This window comes from Culex pipiens, chromosome 1 (assembly GCF_016801865.2).
Source record: "Culex pipiens pallens isolate TS chromosome 1, TS_CPP_V2, whole genome shotgun sequence".
NCBI classification, from domain to species: Eukaryota; Metazoa; Arthropoda; class Insecta; order Diptera; family Culicidae; genus Culex; species Culex pipiens.
In genome coordinates, this window is record NC_068937.1 from 113490006 (window position 1) to 113497683 (window position 7678).

The following is a 7678-nucleotide window of genomic DNA, read 5'->3' on the forward strand; positions in this document are numbered from 1 at the left end:
TATGATGCGTTTGATACTGCTGGATATTGATTTTCTGAGTCAGGGAGGAATTATGATTTAGTTAAATTCGAATACAAAAAAAAAATGTATGGAGAATATGGTAATACATCAATACAAAGGATTTGAGGAGCTTTTTGAATGAATTCATAAAAATATTCAATTCAAATTTAGTTTCAATGATTTTTATTTGAATTATCTCGAAACGGTTGATACGGTTACGGTATATCCTTGCTTCACGTGTCACTCCGACCCTAACACCAATCACTTAATTTTACCCACGTCAACAAACTGCCAAGCCAAACAGATCTCTTTCCTGAAAATTTAGTTTATCCATTTAATCACCCCCTGCACACTAGGCGAAAGATGTTTTCTGAGCCGGTTTGTAGTTGTTGACATAGCCTGATGTTAATCGTTCCCTAAAACAACAAACACACTCTAACGTAATACCGCATCGCCCAAAGCATTTTCTAAAATTGTGTAAATTTGCTCTCTCGTTTCTGGTAGGTTCGTAGCTGAGAGACACAGCTCTTCATCTAGCACGACCCGTGGCGAGGATATTTTCATCAACGCGCCTTGGTGGTATGCAACTGGTAGAGCACCGGAAGCCGCTGCTGTGACGTCGAGAGGATTACACACAAAATGAGCAATCTGGTCCAAATATATAATAATTAAAGTATCATTAGGTTTGCCGGGCGTGACAGCGGTGTCGTAGGGATGGGGGCGGCAGCACGTGTCAGTGAACGGGTATAAAGTGTTGAGCCAAAATGGCGGCGCAATCGCCGGTGATAAAGTGAGGTTATGTGTTGACAAGTGAAAAGTTTCTTCGGGCAATGATTGCCAAGTTTGTTCGTGTGTGACAGGACAAACCTCGGCGTCATTTTTCAAAAAAAGCAGAAGAAGAAGGGGTTGTTTGTTTGTTTAGTGCACACCCTGCCGTTTGTCCCCTCCCTTTTTAACGCCCACAATTTTCGGACCCCGGAACCCCGTTGAACCAAGAGCCGTACGGTGAATTCGCTCGGTGCCTGCGTCCGGGGCAGTAGCAGTGGCAGCGGTGCCACTGCGTTCTCGCCGACTGCCCAACCGTCTACCCCAACCACCACCACCGCCGGTGCCCCCACCCCCGGATTAGGGGTCGCTTCTGTCACGACCATGGAGGACGTCCCGCCGCCGCCGCCCCGCAAGAGCTCGCTCAGCATCGACCGGGCGGCGTTCCTGCTGCTGCGGGTCAAAAAGGCCTTCAAGAAGAAGCGCCAGCAGCGCAAGGATAAACTGTGAGTAGAACTAACTTTACGCATGTGTGTGTGTGTGGGTAATGATTATACTTAATAGCCATGGGCACCTATATGAGGATTCAGATCGCATGGATTGGGTTAATTTTCCTTCCTGGAAGGTTGGTAAGGTTTTTGTTTCATGTGGTCTATCTTGGAAAAAAACAAATCGAAATAGTCCAAATTGTTTAAACAGAAAATGTGTTGCGTACTTCAACCTACTTGAGGTCGATCTTACATGAAATGTAATTAAAATACCAAATTACAGTCAAGACTCTATTGTCGGAGGATCTTGGAAAAATTTCACTCCGAATAATAATTAAAAAAAATATTCCCTGTGTCAAAAGTAGTTATTTTGCAACATTTTTCCATTCCATACAAGTCTCCATAAAAATTTTGAGGGCTGGTCATACAAAATGGGTATGTAAATGTATGAAAGCCTGCATCTTTAGAAGGAAATTTCTCATTAAAAAAAAACAATTACGAAAAAAACCTCTTTTACGTAAAAAGAGCGGTTGTGGCTAAATGGTTACGATGTTCGCTTATATATAAACGAATGGCTCTGAATTCGGTTCTCATCTGCTCCCAACGATTATGTTCTGATCTCATTAAATTTAGAATTATTAAGGACGTGGCCTCACATCGTGCTGCCATCTAGTATTTTTAAGAGCAAAAGTGGAAAAGTGCTGAGTCATCGTCTAAAAATAGATGGCGTCCTATCTCGCCCAGCAAAATGAAGTCGATAAAGTAGTCTCGGGTTCTTTTGAGGAGAAGTGGAAAACGTGGTCTAAAATGACAACGCCACAAACGTTCGTTACCACCAAGGATCTGACACGCATGCAGTTTTCTGATGTCACCGCCAGAGGCGCAGTCAGTATTGTTTACGCGTGGTTTTTGAGAAGGTCGTATGAAATGCATACATATTTATTTTTCCAAATTATTTTTTTATTATCTTTTGCATATATATTTGAGATAATTACAAATATTACTTAAATTTCTCCACATTTAACAATGATAATATCAAAATAGTACATAGTTTTTCTTGACCATCCTAGCAATATGTCACAAAACACAAAATTAAAAATGGAATAGATTCAATTCTTTGAAACAACATAAATTACGTTCAGGAAGAATGACCGTTGGTTTAAAATAAATTCTGGAGTTTTTTTTTACTGTCCAATAAACCAAATTTTCAGTTTTGGCTTTTTTGGGTGGTTTTTTAGTACCCCTGACTCAAGCCAGTTTCAAAATCAACCAAAAAGCAAAAACTGGAAATTTGGTTTATTGGACCTTTTTAAAAAACTTCAACATTGCGCTATTAAAATACTCACTCAATTTCCGTCGAAAATGTTTTAAACTAGTTTTAATTGTTCACCAAAAAGGTGATATGCCAACATAAGGTGCTTGATGGAATTAAATGCTGATCTCAAAGTTCAGGTCCGAGATTAAATGTAAGTCTTTCTAAAGAAAAAATAAACTGAGAAAGTTTTATTTTTTGTAAATTATTTTCAAACGCTACGAACCAAAAACTTGTTTCGATCTTGGTTCGATTTTGACTTCACTCGCCTTGTATGTGGATGACAGTTGTGACGTAGCCGTGGTTACCACTCGCATAACACTTTTGCATGTCATTAAATATTTAAATTTAAATGCAATTTGATGTAAATTTGCCACAAATTATACGTAAAAACATGATTTTACGTGTGATTCAACCGTTTATGTCGAATCTCAAGTTTACATCAACTGAGTTTACATGTGATTCATTTTTTCTGTGTCGAGTAAATTCACATTTTTTTCTGTGTATGGAATGTTAACATAAACCAAATGAATCCGTTTTGTAAATGCGGCACCGACACTCTTCATGTGAATTGTGAATAAGAAAAAATATGTATTTTTATAACGCGTTACGGATTTTTAACTCAGGGTTGTTGACGTGGTAGCCTTACCCTAGTAAATTTTTAGAACTTAAAAACCAAAGAAGCTTATTCCTCCTTTCCTCTAACTATCCCCCATCTTTTAGTTACTTTTTTCCTTCCACTGTTCAATTCGTTCTCCCATGTACCAGTAAACTCTTACCCCGTTTGAATTAGTCAGACTCAGCTGTTGAGAGATACCCCATATCTCAGCTTAGATTAATTACTGCACTGATGTTTTTGCCAAAACTACCCAATAAATGAAATAAAATGAAATGAAACAAAAGCTTATTCAGGGAGTATGGAGGTCATCAGAACCTTCATAAAACCTAATTACTTTAAAATGTTAGCCGTGGGCAGTGGGCCCCACCATTCATGTATGGAAGGTGGGGCCTGGCAAGAAAAGTTTGGGAACCAGTGGACTAAAACATCTTCTCAAGTCACGAGCCATTCAAAAAAATTACTTAGACTTGTATGGAGAATCGCAAGAAAAAAATAAATCATCCGAATAAGAGGAATCTAAGAATCCAGTAAATTGCTTTGCCGAATTCCGGCTCATTACAATCTTTCCTGAAAAATTCACTCCGCGTAACGTTGCCAATCACTTTGTAACAAATCGTCCTCGAATTACGCCGCAAACTTTTCGCGAATTTCAATAATGACGTTTTTGGTGTCGTTTTTCATTTCTTTTCTTTTTTTATGCCACATAGTAAGAAAGGAAACCCGACTCTGAATCTAGCAGGCTGCCCGTCCCGCCAAATCTGAATGCTTTGTTTCTTTTTTATTCTCTTCCTAGAAGAAACCCCCACACCCCACAACCTTTCGATTCCCATCATTGGTGGAATGTTAATTTGAAATTTCCAATTCTAGCACGCGGTTTTTCACACCGCGTGGAAATTAGCTCCTTTGTGGATTGGGGGCTGGGAGTGCCTTCGGGAGCGCGAATAAATAACAATAAGAAAAAGGTGCTTCCCATTTTTTTTTTCATTCTAGCTCGCCATCCAACTGAGGATTAATTCAGCGGAAATTGGCTCATTTGAATTTGGCCTGAAGGAGAGGAGGACTTCCCAAACGAGGGATGGCAGGAAATCGCTAAAAGGCAAAAGTCGAAATCAGTTCCAAAGTCAATTTCGGTGCCATTTTAAGAGCGATAGAGAGAGAAGGTGTTACTTGGAGAAATTTCCAGCATTTGTGGAATGCTAATTACAGTCTCCTGCAAAGTGCTGAAGGAGACAATTTCAGCAAAGAAAGGTGTGTGCTAAGTGTTAATTGCTACCGCCGTGAGAATGTTTTCAGTTCTTGGTAAAGTTTTGAATCTTTGTGCTGAGTTGCACCTGAGAAATTTGTCAAGTTTAATTTGATGCATTTGCATAATGAGTGAATGGCAAGTAGTTAGTGAGTTAGTCAAAACTACCCATCAGCGATGAAACAAATTAACTTTTTTGTTTTAAAATGGTTTAAGAAGAATTTTGAACATTGTCAAAACAATGGATTAAAATTTCCATTCTTTCTTTTCCAGGAAAATTTCCCACTTATGCACGAAAAACAAATTGATTTTCCTCAGCCTATACACTTCATTTGCCCGCCTTCTCTTGTTGGGCTCATAAAAAATGTTTGTGCTGTCACGATTCGCTTAAAATTTTCCAGGTATTCCACCATCCCACAGGGTTGCCTCGGCACGAGAAAATAATAATCCGATTTTTATGCGATTCTTTTTTTATCAGCGAAAGAATAGACAAGTCAATTAAAAGCGAACACTTTTTGGCTGGCCCCAATGTTGCCGATCTTAGCCAGTACTAAAAATGTTTTCCCACCTTATTGGATTGTTCTGAATCTGGCTCGTAAAGCAGGATTGAAATCGTGAGGTGAGGTTTTACAGAAAATCAATCTAAAAATATTTGCCATATTCTGTCGGAGGGTAGATGTTTCTGCTTTGGACTTGCTTGACAAAGCTTCCACTTGTTCCACCTTATTTTCATGAACATGCAAAGAAAAAAAATGCTCAATTTGATTATGTTCTATTACATTTTGTTACATATTTGGTTAAGTGGATAAAATTAAACTTTGATTGCGTTATTGATCCTTGCACTGTAATTTGGATTTTGCCCGCACTTTTGACAGCAAAAATTCAAAAATCTAGGCAACCACTTGTTGTTTATTTACATTTCCAGTCGCAGTTTCCTCTAAACTGAACTTTCGCACTTCAAAATTGCGAGTGACAGCTTAAAAACAAGCGATAAACCTCGGCTCTCTTTGATAATTTTTGAGGAAATTTTAAATTTTCCGAGCTAGTTTGACAAGTCGCAATAGTGCGATCAATTCTTCATGTAAACTAATGTCAAGAACAAAAATAATGACTTTTATAACCCGCCGTTTGGCATGTGGGTTGAGATTATCCCGCCAAACAAATCACAGCAAACTTGCCAGGAAAAACTTGATTGTCAAAAGTTTTCTGTTTTTGCTTGAGTTAGAAGTTTTTTTTGTGATCGCTTGTTTTTCGGGGCTAACGAACGGAATTTAAGAATCTATCTGGTCCAGGACCTGAGGTTGGTCGTGATTTATTTAATTTTCTCATTTTTCACATCTTGTTTATATTGTTTTCAGGCAGAGGCCATAAACGTACAAGAAAAATTTTCCGGAACAAACAAACCGGTGGAATAAAAACAAAATTGAGATGTGACCCAGGAAAACAACCACAAATTGATATAAAAAATAAAATGATGATTCTAAACATTTGTTGCCAGCTGTTTTTTATTATTATGGGACAGAACAGAATCTAGAATCTAACTGACTCCTCTGCTTATTTATGTTTGCGCCTGGTTGAAGTATACACAATGTAAATGAGCAGGATGTGAAAAATGAGAAAATTAAATACATCACGACCAACCTCAGGGTCCTGGACCAGATAGATTCTTGAATTCCGTCCGTTAGCCCTGAAAATCAAGCGACCACAAAAAAAGCTCAACTCAAGCAAAAACAGAAAACTTTTGACAATCAAGTTTTTCCTGGCAACCCAGTTTGCTGCGATTTGTTTGGCGGGATAATCTCAACCCACATGGCAAACGGCGGGTTTTAAAAGTCATTGTTTTTGTTCTTGACATTAGTTTACATGAAGAATAGCAATAATTTTGTGCGAAGTCCAAGTTAGTCTTTTATTTTGCTAAACTTTGTGTCATTCCTTCGTTCATACAAGGCTCCATACATTTTTAGAAGCTTTTAATATAAAAATGATACATAAATATTCTTAAATCTATAACTTTTAGATGACTTTTCTAATCTGTCTAATTCTGTCTTTGCTGTGGGAATTAACAAGGAAATTTTAATAATTTAAATATTTCATTAGCAAAAGTCCGTTTTACCGTTTATGACATTAAGTTCTAACCGGTTTATAACACAAGGATAATTCTCTTTAGAATTTATCTCTCAGTGAGTGCTCAGTGAAATTGTTTCGATGGAGATTCTATCATCGCTTGTTTGCATAATTTTAAAATAATTTGCATGTAATAATTTAATTTTAATTTTTTAAATATTTTTTTCAAATTAGGCTATCACTTTTTCCCCCAAAAAATCTGTTTTACAATTTTAACATTCGATCCAAAGTTCCCAGCAGAGGCGATATCTTCCATTACAAAGTGTCTCATTCGTTCGTCCATCAAAATAAAAAGACTGAAGGATACACATTGCCATCATAAATCGTGGGCGCGCGGAGATTTTCGCTTTTCAAAAAATAATACCAAGCAAGCCCAGGACGATGATTGACTGTCGCGCGGATTAAGGTGTGAGGGGGGATGTATTTGTCTTTAGGACGTGGCCCCAATCTCCGAAAATATTTTCGATTTTTGGGAGCTTTGCTTTTAACTTTTTTTTCTCTCTCAAGATTATAACAAACTTCAATCCGCCATCCTGTGGCTTGCGAGCTAGCGGCCATCGGCGTGATCATGGTGAGACAATCTGAGTTTTGCCATCAAGACTCAAAACGTGAGAGGATTTATGAAATGTTGAGCTGGAACCATAGCTTATGAATGATGAGTTGATTTAAAAAAAATGCCAAAAATATAAAATTCTTCCAATTCACGAAGGTGTAAATTTATTTTCAAAACCAGATTTCTAAATTAATCATGCCACAATGATTGCTTTGAAAATGAAAATCAAAACTTTTAAACTTTACGGTAAACCTTAGCAACAGCATGTGTAATATCTCACAGTCACACGATTGCAGGTCGAGTTTTGGTTCAGGACGACCAACTTTTATTGCCAGCAATTGTACTCCGCTCGAGAACCACAAAAGTTTGACGTGACTTTCACCTATATACGAGGAAATCTGTGCGCTGCAAATCGTTGAATCACATGTCGTGATGGTCTCGAGAGGTTGATATTGCACATTTTGTGGGTTTGTTTGGCGCACTTGCAGAATCGGAAAGTGCTGTTTGCTGTGAATCCAATTTGTCGAAGGACGCCTAAAGTTTGACCAGAAGTGCTGTTGTAATCCCGAGCAGG

The 7678-nt window shown here is 38.0% G+C and overlaps 1 long non-coding RNA gene across 1 annotated transcript; it reads left to right on the top strand.

Moving 5' to 3' along the window:
- The first annotated feature begins 5601 nt into the window (after positions 1-5601).
- On the top strand, positions 5602-5885 carry LOC120432528 (uncharacterized). The gene is made up of 2 exons (XR_005608078.2): positions 5602-5727; positions 5786-5885. It is a non-coding gene; the product is annotated as an uncharacterized LOC120432528 (long non-coding RNA).
- Positions 5886-7678: the final 1793 nt, after the last annotated feature.